General features: G+C 36.9%; 1 non-coding gene across 1 annotated transcript; it reads left to right on the top strand.

The window, feature by feature from the left end:
- The first annotated feature begins 222 nt into the window (after positions 1-222).
- LOC130983567 (small nucleolar RNA R71) lies at positions 223-326 on the top strand. Its single transcript, XR_009087551.1, has one exon. It is a non-coding gene; the product is annotated as a small nucleolar RNA R71 (small nucleolar RNA).
- The last annotated feature ends 13,752 nt before the right edge of the window (positions 327-14,078 follow it).

Below are 14,078 nucleotides of genomic sequence, written 5' to 3'. Positions count from 1 at the left end.
TTAATTTCAAGAACTTCCTTCCTCTGAGGCGTCCCATTATTCACAGAATTCCTCTCAGAAGTGTACATGAATTGGTTATTTGCAACCATGTCAATAAGTTCTTGAGCCTCTATAGGCATTTTCTTTAGGTGAATGGATCCACCTGCAGAATAGTCCAGTGACATCTTAGAGAACTCAGATAGACCATAATAGAATATATCTATCATGGTCCATTCTAAAAACATGTCAGAAGGACATCTTTTGGTCATCTGCTTGTATCTTTCCCAAGCTTCATAAAGGGATTCACCATCTTTTTGTTTGAAGGTCTGAACATCCACTCTAAGCTTGCTCAGCTTTTGAGGAGGAAAGAACTTAGCCAAGAAGGTCGTGACCAGCTTATCCCAGGAGTCCCGGCTATCTTTAGGTTGAGAGTCTAACCATATTCTAGCTCTGTCTCTCACAGCAAAAGGGAAAAGCATGAGCCTGTAGACTTCAGGATCTACTCCATTAGTCTTAACAGTCTCACAGATCTGCAAGAACTCAGTTAAGAACTGGTAGGGATCTTCTGATGGAAGTCCATGAAACTTGCAGTTCTGTTGCATTAGAGCAACTAATTGAGGTTTCAGCTTAAAATTGTTTGCTCCAATGGCAAAAATTGAGATGCTTCTTCCATCAAACTTGGATGTAGGTGCAGTATAGTCACCAAGCATCCTTCTTGCATTATTGTTGTTGGGTTCGGCTGCCATCTCCTTTTCTTGTTCAAAAATTTCAGCAAGGTTATCTCTGGATTGTTGTAATTTAGCTTTTCTTAGTTTCTTCTTCAGAGTCCTTTCAGGTTCTGGATTAGCTTCAATAAGAATACCTTTTTCCTTGTTCCTGCTCATATGAGAAAGAAGAGAACAGAAAAGGAAGAGGAATCCTCTATGTCACAGTAAAGAGATTCCTTTATGTTAGTAGAAGAAGAAGGGAATAAAGAAAGGAGAATCCAAACACAAGGGTGAGGATAGGGGCAGAGATTTGAGATGAAGAGAAGTGTTAGTAAAAGAATAAATAAATAGAATAAGATGAGAGATAGAAGTTTTCGAAAATAATTTTGAAAAGGAGTTAATGATTTTCGAAAATTAAGATAAGAAATAAAATTAAAATTAAAATTTAAAACAATTAATTAATTAAAAAGAATTTTTTGAAAAAGAGGGAGGTATTTTCGAAAATTAGAGAGAGAAAAGTTGTTAGGTGGTTTTGAAAAAGATAAGAAATAAACAAAAAGTCAAATAGTTAGTTGAAAAAGATTAGAAGATAAGAAGATATTTTGAAATCAAATTTTTGAAAAAAAAAGATAAAATTTTGAAAAAGATATGATAAAAATATATGATTAAAAAGATATGGTTGGAAAAGATTTAATTTTTAAAATTAAAATTAATTACTTGACTAACAAGAAACTAAAAGATAAGATTCTATAATTTAAAGATTGAACCTTTTCTTAACAAGAAAGTAACAAACTTCAAATTTTTGAATCAATCATATTAATTGTTAGCATAATTTTCAAAAATAAAGATAAAACTAAGAAAAAGATTTTTGAAAAATATTTTAAAGGATTTTCGTAAATTAATAAGAAAAATGAAAAAGATTTAATTTTTGAAAAAGTTCTGAAAAGATAAGATTTTTAAAATTTGAAAATTTGACTTGACTTACAAGAAACAACTAATTTTAAAATTTTTTTGACTAAGTCAACCCAAATTTTCGAAATTTTGAGAGAAAAAAGGAAAAGATATTTTTTTGATTTTTGAATTTTTAATTATAAGAGAGAAAAACATAAAAAATGACTAACAACATGAAAATTATGAATCAAAACACATGATGCATGCAAGAACACTATGAATGTCAAGATGAACACCAAGAACACTTTGAAGATCATGATGAACATCAAGAACATATTTTTGAAAAATTTTTGATGCAAAGAAAACATGCAAGACACCAAACTTAGAAATTTGCAATGCTTAGACACTATGAATGCACAAATGCATATGAAAAACAACAAAGAACACAAAACAAGAAATTATCAAGATCAAACAAGTAGACTTACCAAGAACAACTTGAAGATCATGAAGAACACTATGAATGCATGAATTTTTCGAAAAATGCAAGAACAATATGAATATGCAATTGACACCAAACTTAAAACATGACACAAGACTCAAACAAGAAACACAAAAATATTTTTGATTTTTATAATTTTATTATTTTTATTATTATTTTTTTATTTTATTTTATATTTTTTGAAAAACATATAGGAAAAAGAAAGTAATGAATCCAAAGTCCTCAATCAAAATCCTATGAATTAGACATGGCTTAATAGCCAACCAAGCTAAAACATGTTATATGAAACTCTAGAATTCATTCTTGATAACTCTGAAGATTTTCAAAAATAGGTGATAAATTTTTGAAAGATTTTTGAAAAATTTTTGAAAATAAAACAAAAAAGAAAATTACCTAATCTGAGCTACAAGATGAACCGTCAGTTGTCCATACTCGAACAATCCCCGGCAACGGCGCCAAAAACTTGGTGGACGAAATTGTGATTCATACTTAAATTGTTGTTCGAAATTGATTCCCAGGTAATGGCCCCAAGAACTTGGTGCTCAAAACCATGGTCTAAACATAATTTCACAACTTCGCTCAACTAACCAGCAAGTGTATTGGGTCGTTGATGAGCGGATAATTTATACGCTTTTTGGCATTGTTTTTAGGTAGTTTTTAGTAAGTTCAAGCTACTTTTAGGGATGTTTTCATTAGTTTTTATGTTAAATTCACATTTCTGGACTTTACTATGAGTTTGTGTGTTTTTCTGTAATTTCAGATAATTTCTGGCTGAAATTGAGGGACCTGAGCAAAACTCTGAAAAATGCTGACAAAAGGACTGCTAATGCTGTTGGAATCTGACCTCCCTGCACTCAAAATGGATTTTCTGGAGCTACAGAACTCCAAATGACACGCTCTCAACGGCGTTGGAAAGTAGACATCCAGAGCTTTTCAGAAATATATAATAGTCCATACTTTCTTCGGAAACTAACGATGTAACTTGGCATTGAACGCCAAGTACATGCTGCTGTCTGGAGTTAAACGCCAGAAACACGTCATGATCCGGAGTTGAATGCCCAAAACACGTTATAACTCGGCGTTCAACTCCAAGAAAAGCCTCAGCTCGTGGATAGATCAAGCTCAGCCCAAGCATACACCAAGTGGGCCCCAGAAGTGGATTTATGCATCAATTACTTACTCATGTAAACCCTAGTAGCTAGTCTAGTATAAATAGGATAAGTTACTATTGTATTAGACGTCTTATCTCTTGACCATTCGGTCTTTTGATCATTCAGGGGGCTGGCCATTCGGCCATGCCTGAACCTTTCACTTATGTATTTTCAACGGTGGAGTTTCTGCACACCATAGATTAAGGGTGTGGAGCTCTGCTGTACCTCAAGTTTCAATACAATTACTATTACTTTCTATTCAATTCTCTTTTATTCTTATTCCAAGATATACGTTGCACAACACTTTGATGAATGTGATGATCCGTGACACTCATCATCATTCTCACCTATGAACGCGCGTGATTGACAACCACTTCCGTTCTACCTTAGGCCGGGCGCATATCTCTTAGATTCCCCAACAGAATCTTTGTGGTATAAGCTAGATAGATGGCGGCATTCATGGGGATCCGGAAAGTCTAACCTTGTCTGTGGTATTCCGAGTAGGATCCCGGGAATCCGGAAAGTCTAACCTTGTCTGTGGTATTCCGAGTAGGATTCCGGTATTGAATGACTGTGACGAGCTTCAAACTCCTGAAGGCTGGGCGTGATGACAAACGCAAAAGAATCAAGGGATTCTACTCCAACCTGATTGAGAACCGACAGATGATTAGCCGTGCTGTGACAGAGCATTTGGACCATTTTCACTGAGAGGATGGGATGTAGCTATCAATAAGGGTGATGCCTCCAGACGATTAGCCGTGCAGTGACAGCGCATAGGACCATTTTCCTGAGATGATGAAAAGTAGCCATTGATGATGGTGATGCCCTACATACAGCTTACCATGGAAAGGAGTAAGAAGGATTGGATGAAAGCAATAAGAAAGTAGAGATTCGAAAGGATTCTAGCATCTCCACACGCCTATCTGAAAATCCCACTATTAATTTACATAAGTATTTCTATCCCTTTTTATTTTCTATTTATTATTAATTTTCGAAACCCATAACCATTTAATCTGCCTAACTGAGATTTACAAGGTGACCATAGCTTGCTTCATACCAACAATCTCTGTGGGATCGACCCTTACTCACGTAAGGTATTACTTGGATGACCCAGTACACTTGCTGGTTAAGTTGAATGAAGTTGTGATCATAAATTCTAATGGAGCCAATTTTTAAATCTCATGCAAATACAAAGAGGATCACAATTTCGTCCACCAAGTTTTTGGCGCCGTTGCCGGGGATTGTTCGAGTATGGACAACTGACGGTTCATCTTGTTGCTCAGATTAGGTAATTTTCTTTTCAAAAATCTTTTTTAAAATTTTTCTTTTATTTTTCGTTTTTCCAAACTTTATTTTCGAAAAAAAAAAATATAATAAAAATACAAAAAAAATCATAAAATCATAAAAATCAAAAATATTTTGTGTTTCTTGTTTGAGTCTTGAGTCAACTTTTAAGTTTGGTGTCAATTGCATGCTTTAAAAATTTTTCTTGCATTTTTCGAAAATTCCATGCATTCATAGTGTTCTTCATGATCTTCAAGTTGTTCTTGATAAGTCCTCTTGTTTGATCTTGATGATTTCTTGTTTTGTGTTGTTTGTTGTTTTTCATATGCATTTTTCGTTTGTTAGAGTCCATGTATTAAAGATTTCTAAGTTTGGTGTCTTGCATGTTTTCTTTGCATAAAAAAATTTTCAAAAATATGTTCTTGATGTTCATCATGATCTTCAAAGTGTTCTTGATGTTCATCTTGACATTCATAGTGTTCTTGCATGCATCATGTGTTTTGATCCAAAATTTTTATGTTTTGGGTCATAATTGTGTTTTTCTCTCTCATAATTAAAAATTCAAAAATCAAAAATATATCTTTTCCTTTTTTCTCTCCAAATTTTCGAAATTTTGGGTTGACTTGGTCAAAAATTTTCAAAATTAGTTGTTTCTTACAAGTCAAGTCAAATTTTCAATTTTAAAAATCTTATCTTTTTCAAAAATTATATCTTTTTCATTTTCTATTTTTCAAAAATTTCAAAAATATTTTTCAAAATATTTTCAAAATCTTTTTCTTATCTTTATATCATATTTTCGAAAATTAGCTAACAATTAATGTGATTGATTCAAAAATTTGGAGTTTGTTACTTGCTTGTTAAGAAAGGTTCAATCTTTAAGTTCTAGAATCTTATCTTTTAGTTTCTTGTTAGTAATTAATTTTAATTTAAAAAAAAATTAAATCTTTTTCAAACATATCTTATCTTTTTCAAAATTTTATCTTTTTCAAAATTTGATTTTAAAATATCTTATCTAACTTCTTATCTTCTTATCTTTTTAAAATTTGATTTCAAATCTTTTTCAATCAACTAACTAACTTTTTGTTTGTTTCTTATCTTTTTCAAAACCACCTAACTACTTTTCCCTCTCTAATTTTCAAAAATATCTCACCCTTTTTCAAAATTCTTTTTAATTAATTAATTAGTTTTAATTTAAATTTAATCTTATTTCTTATCTCTAATTTTTGAAAATTTCTAACCCTTTTTAAAAATTATTTTCGAATTTTCTGTCTCTTTTCTCTTATTCTATTTAATTATTTATTTACTAACACCTCTCTTCACCTCTCTTCACCCAAATATCCGAACCCACTCTTCTTCATTCTTCTCCCCTTTCTTCTTCTACTAACACAAAGGAATCTCTATACTGTGACATAGAGGATTCCTCTTCTTTTCTTGTTTTTTTCTCTTTCATATGAGCAGGAACAGGGAAAAAGGCACTCTTGTTGAAATTGATCCTGAACCTGAAAGGACTCTGAAAAGGAACTAAGAGAAACTAAATTACAACAATCCAGAAACAACCTTTCAGAAATTTTCGAACAAGAGAAGGAGATGGCAGCCGAAAATAATAATAATGCAAGGAGAATGCTTGGTGACTTCACAAAGCCAACATCCAAATTTGATGGAAGAAGCATCTCCATTCCTGCCATTGGAGCCAACAACTTTGAGCTGAAACCTCAGCTAGTTGCCTTAATGCAACAAAACTACAAGTTTTATGGACTTCCATCTGAAGATCCTTATCAGTTTTTAACTGAGTTCTTGCAGATTTGTGAGACTGTTAAGACGAATGGAGTAGATCCTGAAGTCTACAGGCTCATGCTTTTCCTTTTTGCTGTAAGTGACAGAGCTAGAATATGGTTGGATTCACAACCTAAGGATAGCCTGGACTCCTGGGATAAGCTGGTCACAGCCTTCTTGGATAAATTCTTTCCTCCTCAAAAGCTGAGCAAGCTTAGAGTGGATGTTCAGACCTTCAAGCAAAAAGATGGTGAATCCCTCTATGAAGCTTGGGAAAGATACAAGCAGCTGACCAAAAGGTGTCCATCTGACATGTTTTCAGAATGTACCATATTAGATATATTCTATTATGGTCTATCTGAATTTTCGAAAATGTCATTGGACCATTCTGCAGGTGGATCCATTCACCTAAAGAAAACGTCTGAAGAGGCTCAAGAACTCATTGACATGGTTACAAATAACCAATTCATGTACACTTCTGAGAGGAATTCCGTGAATAATGGGACGCCTCAGAGGAAGGGAGTTCTTGAAATTGATGCTCTGAATGCCATATTGGCTCAGAACAAAGTGTTGACTCAGCAAGTCAACATGATCTCTCAAAGTCTGAATGGATGGCAAAATGCATCCAACAGTACTAAAGAGGCAGCTTCTGAAGAAGCTTATGATCCTGAGAACCCTGCCATGGCAGAGGTTAATTACATGGGTGAACCTTATGGAAACACCTATAACTCATCATGGAGAAATCATCCAAATTTCTCATGGAAGGATCAACAAAAGCCTCAACAAGGCTTTAACAATGGTGGACGCAACAGGCTGAACAATAGCAAGCCTTTTCCATCATCTTCTCAGCAACAGACAGAGAATTCTGAACAAAATACTTCTAATTTAGCCAATCTAGTCTCTGATCTGTCAAAGGCCACTTTCAGTTTCATGAGTGAAACAAGATCCTCCATTAGAAATCTGGAGGCACAAGTGGGCCAGCTGAGTAAGAAAGTCATTGGAACTCCTCCCAGTATTCTCCCAAGCAATACAGAAGAGAATCCAAAAGGAGAGTGCAAGGCCATTGATATAATCAATATGGCCGAATGCACAAGGGAGGAGAAGGACGAAAATCCTAGTGAGGAAGACCTCCTGGGACGTCCCTCAAGCAAGAAGGAGTTTCCTATTAAGGATCCAAAGGAATCTGAGGCTCATATAGAGACCATAGAGATTCTATTAAATCTTCTTCTGCCATTCATGAGCTCTGAAGACTACTCTTCCTCTGAAGAGGATGAAGATGTGACTGGAGAGCAAGTTGCTCAATATTTAGGAGCTATCATGAAGCTGAATGCCAAGTTGTTTGGTAATGAGACTTGGAAAAGTGAACCTCCTTTGCTCATTAGTGAACTGGATACCTGGATTCAGCAAATTTTACCTCAAAAGAGACAAGATCCTGGCAAGTTCTTAATACCTTGTACCATAGGCACCATGACCTTTGAAAAAGCTCTATGTGATCTAGGGTCAGGGATAAATCTTATGCCACTCTCTGTAATGGAGAAGCTGGGGATCATTGAGGTACAACCTGCCTTGTTCTCATTACAATTGGCAGACAAGTCATTAAGACAAGCTTATGGAATAGTAGAGGACGTGTTAGTAAAGGTTGAAGGCCTTTACATCCCTGCTGATTTCATAATCTTAGACACTAGGAAGGAAGAGGATGAATGCATCATCCTTGGAAGACCTTTCCTAGCCACAGCAGGAGCTGTGATAGATGTCAACAGAGGTGAATTAGTCCTTCAATTGAATGAGGACTACCTTATGTTTAAGGCACATGGCCATCCCTCTGTGACAAAAGAGAGTAAGCATGAAGAGCTTCTCTCAGTTCAGAGTCAAGAAGAGCCTCCACAGTCAAACTCTAAGTTTGGTGTTGGGAGGCCACGACCAAACACTAAGTTTGGTGTTAAGACCCCATATCCAAACTCTAAGTTTGGTGTTGGGACTATACAACATTGACCTGATCACCTTTGTGGCTCCATGAGAGCCCATTGTCAAGCTATTGACATTAAAGAAGCGCTTGTTGGGAGGCAACCCAATTTTATTTATCTAATTTTTATTTTATTTTATTTTATTGTTATTTTGTGTCTTATTAGGTACATGATCATGAGGAGTCACAAAAAAAAATATAAAAATTAAAAACAGAATCAAAAATAGCAGAAGAAAAATCACACCCTGGAGGAAGCACAGACTGGCGTTCAACGCCAGTAAGGAGCATCTGGCTGGCGTTCAACGCCAGAACAGAGCATGAATCTGGCGCTAAACGCCAGAAACAAGCAACATTCTGGCGTTTGAACGCCAGGAATGTGCCTAGAGGAAAAGCTGGCGCTGAACGCCAGTAACAAGCATGAAATTGGCGTTCAACGCCAGAAACATGTTACATATGGGCGTTGAACGCCCAGAATGTGCATCACTCGGCGTTTAAATGCCAGAATGGTATGCAAAGGCATTTTACATGCCTATTTGGTGCAGGGATGGAATTCCTTGACACCTCAGGATCTGTGGACCCCACAGGATCACCTCAGGATCTGTGGACCCCACAGGATCCCCACCTAACATATTCCCACCTACCTCACCCTCTCTCTCCATTCATGGTCATCCCTTCTGTTTTTCATTCACCACCTACACCTATCCACTCTTCCCCATACACCCCACCTACCTTTAAAATTCAAATTCTCTTTCCCACCCAATCCCACCCATATAGCCGAATACACACATCCCTCAATCTCCTCCATATCTTCTTCTTATTCTTCATCTTTTCTTTCTTCTCTTGCTCGAGGGCGAGCAATTTTCTAAGTTTGGTGTGGTAAAAGCATAGCTTTTTACTTTTCCATAACCATTAATGGCACCTAAGGCCAGAAACATCTAAAAAAAAGAGAGAAGAAGAGAAAAAAAAGGGAAGACAAAAGCTTCCACCTCTGAGTCATAGGAGATGGAAAGACTCATGTAAAGGGTTTATAGCTCAGTGGTAGAACATTTGACTGCAAATCAAGAGATCCCTGAGATACCTCAGGGGATAAATTGTCCTCCACACAATTATTGGGAACAACTAAGGATAGGAACACCAAAATTACTAGGGATCATGCAACAGAAGCAAGGAAGAGACATAAAGGAGCTCAAAAAGCACCATTGGACCTTCAAGAAGGCGCCACCCTCACTCAGGTGGATTCATTCATTGTTCTTATTTCTTTCTGCTTTTCGGTTTTTATGCTGTGTTTATCTATGTTTTGTGTCTCTACTTCATGATCATTAGTAGTTAGTAACTATGTCTTAAAGTTATGAATAATTCCATGAATCCTTCACCTTTCTTAAATGAAAAAATGTTTTAATTCAAAAGAACAAGAAGTACATGAATTTCGAATTTATCCTTGAATTTAGTTTAATTATATTGATGTGGTGACAATACTTTTTGTTTTCTGAATGAATGATTGAACAGTGCATATTTTTTATCTTGTTGTTTATGAATGTTAAAATTGTTGGCTCTTGAAAGAATGATGAACCAAGAGAAATGTTATTGATGATCCAAAAAAATCATGAAATTGATTCTTAAAGCAAGAAAAAGCAGTGAAAAAGAAGAAGCTTGCGAAAAAAAATGGCAAAAAAAAATATATATATAGAAAGAAAAAGAAAAAGCAAGCAGAAAAAGCCAATAGCCCTTAAAACAAAAAGGCAAGGGTAAAAAGGATCCAAAGCAGAAAGAGTGTGCTCAAGAGCTCTGGACACCTCTAACTGGGGACTCTAGCAAAGCTGAGTCACAATCTGAAAAGGTTCACCCAGTCATGTGTCTGTGGCATTTATGTATCCGGTGGTAATACTGGAAAACAAAGTGCTTAGGGCCACGGCCAAGACTCATAAGTAGCTGTGTTCAAGAATCAACAAGCTTAACAAGGAAAGTCAATAACACTATCCGAAATTCTAAGTTCCTAGAGAAGCCAATCATTCTAAACTTCAAAGGAAAAAGTAAGATGCCAAAACTGTTCAGAAGCAAAAAGCTACAAGTCCCGCTCATCTAATTAGAATTAATATTCATTGATATTTTGGAATTTATAGTATATTCTCTTCTTTTTATCCTATTTGATTTTCAGTTTCTTGGGGACAAGCAACAATTTAAGTTTGGTGTTGTGATGAGCGGATAATTTATACGCTTTTTGGCATTGTTTTTAGGTAGTTTTTAGTAAGTTCAAGCTACTTTTAGGGATGTTTTCATTAGTTTTTATGTTAAATTCACATTTCTGGACTTTACTATGAGTTTGTGTGTTTTTCTGTAATTTCAGGTAATTTCTGGCTGAAATTGATGGACTTGAGCAAAACTCTAAAAAAGGCTGACAAAAGGACTGCTGATGCTGTTGGAATCTGACCTCCCTGCACTCAAAATAGATTTTCTGGAGCTACAGAACTCCAAATGGCTCGCTCTCAACGGCGTTGGAAAGTAGACATCCAGAGCTTTCCAGCAATATATAATAGTCCATATTTTATTCGGAAATTGATGACATAACTTGGCGTTGAACGCCAAGTACATGCTGCTGTCTGGAGTTAAACGCCAGAAACACGTCATGATCCGGAGTTGAACGCCCAAAACACGTTATAACTCGGCGTTCAACTCCAAGAAAAGCATCAGCTCATGGATAGATCAAGCTCAGCCCAAGCATACACCAAGTGGGCCCCAGAAGTGGATTTATGCATCAATTACTTACTCATGTAAACCCTAGTAGCTAGTCTAGTATAAATAGGATAAGTTACTATTGTATTAGACGTCTTATCTCTTGACCATTCGGTCTTTTGATCATTTAGGGGGCTGGCCATTCGGCCATGCCTGAACCTTTCACTTATGTATTTTCAACGGTGGAGTTTCTGCACACCAGAGATTAAGGGTGTGGAGCTCTGCTGTACCTCAAGTTTCAATACAATTACTATTACTTTCTATTCAATTCTCTTTTATTCTTATTCCAAGATATATGTTGCACAACACTTTGATGAATGTGATGATCCGTGACACTCATCATCATTCTCACTTATGAATGCGCGTGACTGACAACCACTTCCGTTCTACCTTAGGCCGGGCGCATATCTCTTAGATTTCCCAACAGAATCTTTGTGGTATAAGCTAGATAGATGGCGGCATTCATGGGGATCCGGAAAGTCTAACCTTGTCTGTGGTATTCCGAGTAGGATCCTAGGAATCCGGAAAGTCTAACGTTGTCTGTGGTATTCCGAGTAGGATTCCGGTATTGAATGACTGTGACGAGCTTCAAACTCCTGAAGGCTGGGTGTGATGACAAACGCAAAAGAATCAAGGGATTCTACTCCAACTTGATTGAGAACCGACAGATGATTAGCCATGCTGTGACAGAGCATTTGGACCATTTTCACTGAGAGGATGGGATGTAGCTATCAACAAGGGTGATGCCTCCAAACGATTAGCCGTGCAGTGACAGCGCATAGGACCATTTTCCCGAGAGGATGAAAAGTAGCCATTGATGATGGTGATGCCCTACATACAGCTTGCCATGGAAAGGAGTAAGAAGGATTGGATGAAAGCAATAAGAAAGTAGAGATTCGAAAGGATTCTAGTATCTCCACACGCCTATCTGAAATTCCCACTATTGATTTACATAAGTATTTCTATCCCTTTTTATTTTCTATTTATTATTAATTTTTGAAACCCATAACCATTTAATCTACCTAACTGAGATTTACAAGGTGACCATAGCTTGCTTCATACCAACAATCTCTGTGGGATCGACCCTTACTCACGTAAGGTATTACTTGGATGACCCAGTACACTTGCTGGTTAAGTTGAATGAAGTTGTGATCATAAATTCCAATGGAGCCAATTTTTAAATCTCATGCAAATACAAAGAGGATCACAATTTCGTCCACCAGTTGTCCAAGTAATAAACCTTACGTGAGTAAGGGTCGATCCCACAGAGATTGTTGGTATGAAGTAAGCTATGGTCATCTTGTAAATCTCAGTCAAGGGGATAATAAATGGTTATGGAGTTTTCGAATAATAATAATAAATAAACTGAAAATAAAGATAGAAATACTTATGTAGATCATCGATGGGAATTTTAGATAGGCGTATGAAGATGCTGTGCTCCTTCTGAATCTTTGCTTTCCTACTGCCTTTATCCAATCCTTCTTACTCCTTTCCATGGCAAGCTGTATGTAGGGCATCACTGTTGTCAATGGCTACATCTCATCCTCTCAGTGAAAAAGGTCCAAATGCTCTGTCACGGCACGGCTAATCATCTGTCGGTTCTCGATCATGTTGGAATAGAATCCCTTGATTCTTTTGCGTTTGTCATCACGCCCAGCAATCGCGAGTTTGAAGCTCGTCACAGTCATTCAATCCCGGAATCCTACTCGGAATACCACAGACAAGGTTTAGACTTTCCGGATTCTCATGAATGCCGCCATCAATTCTAGCTTATACCACGAAGACTCTAATCTCACAGAATGGAAGGCTCGGTTGTCAGGCGAGGGCAACCATGCGTCGTGCATCAAGAATCCAAGAGATACACACTCTAGCTTTCGCTTGTAGAACGGAAGTGGTTGTCAGGCACGCGTTCATAGGAACGGATGATGATGAGTGTCACGGATCATCACATTCATCAGGTTGAAGTACGAGTAGTATCTTAGAATAGAATTAAGATTGAATTTGAATAAAAGATAGTAGTAATTACATTAAAACTCGAGGTACATGGTGCACGAAATTGTGATCATCAATGACGCCATCAACATGGTACGCACAATTGCAATCTCAACTCTTTATCACAACTTCGCACAACTAACCAGCAAGTGTACTGGGTCGTCCAAGTAATAAACCTTACGCGAGTAAGGGTCGATCCCACAGAGATTGTTGGTATGAAGCAAGCTATGGTCACCTTGTAAATCTCAGTCAGGCAGACTCAAATGGGTATAGATGATGAATAAAACATAAAGATAAAGATAGAGATACTTATGCAATTCATTGGTGAGAATTTCAGATAAGCGTATGGAGATGCTTTGTCCCTTCCGTCTCTCTGCTTTCCTACTGTCTTCATCCAATCCTTCTTACTCCTTTCCATGGCAAGCTGTATGCAAGGGTTTCACCGTTGTCAGTGGCTACCTCCCATCCTCTCAGTGGAAATGTTCAACGCACCCTGTCACGGCACGGCTATCCAGCTGTCGGTTCTCGATCATGTCGGAATAGAATCCAGTGATTCTTTTGCGTCTGTCACTAACGCCCCACAATCGCGAGTTTGAAGCTCGTCACAGTCATTCAATCATTAAATCCTACTCAGAATACCACAGACAAGGTTTAGACCTTCCGGATTCTCTTGAATGCCGCCATCAGTTCTAGCTTATACCACGAAGATTCCGGTTAAAGAACCCAAGAGATAAACATTAGAGCCTTGTTTGCTTGTAGAACAGAAGTGGTTGTCAGTCACTTGTTCATAAGTGAGAATGATGATGAGTGTCACATAATCATCACATTCATCAAGTTCTTGAGTGCAAATGAATATCTTGGAATAAGAACAAGCTGAATTGAATAGAAGAATAATAGTAATTGCATTAATACTCGAGGTACAGCAGAGCTCCACACCTTAATCTATGGTGTGTAGAAACTCCACCGTTGAAAATACATAAGAACAAGGTCTAGGCATGGCTGTGAGGCCAGCCTCCCAATGATCTAAGATCTAGAGTGATCAAAAGATTCAAAGATCTCAAGATGAAAATACAATAGTAAAAGGTCCTATTTATAGGGAACTAGTAGCT

The sequence above is a fragment of the Arachis stenosperma genome, chromosome 5 (genome assembly GCF_014773155.1).
Source record: "Arachis stenosperma cultivar V10309 chromosome 5, arast.V10309.gnm1.PFL2, whole genome shotgun sequence".
NCBI lineage: Eukaryota > Viridiplantae > Streptophyta > Magnoliopsida > Fabales > Fabaceae > Arachis > Arachis stenosperma.
The sequence above is the reverse complement of the archived record's forward strand: the minus strand, read 5'-3'. Positions and strand labels throughout refer to the sequence as shown.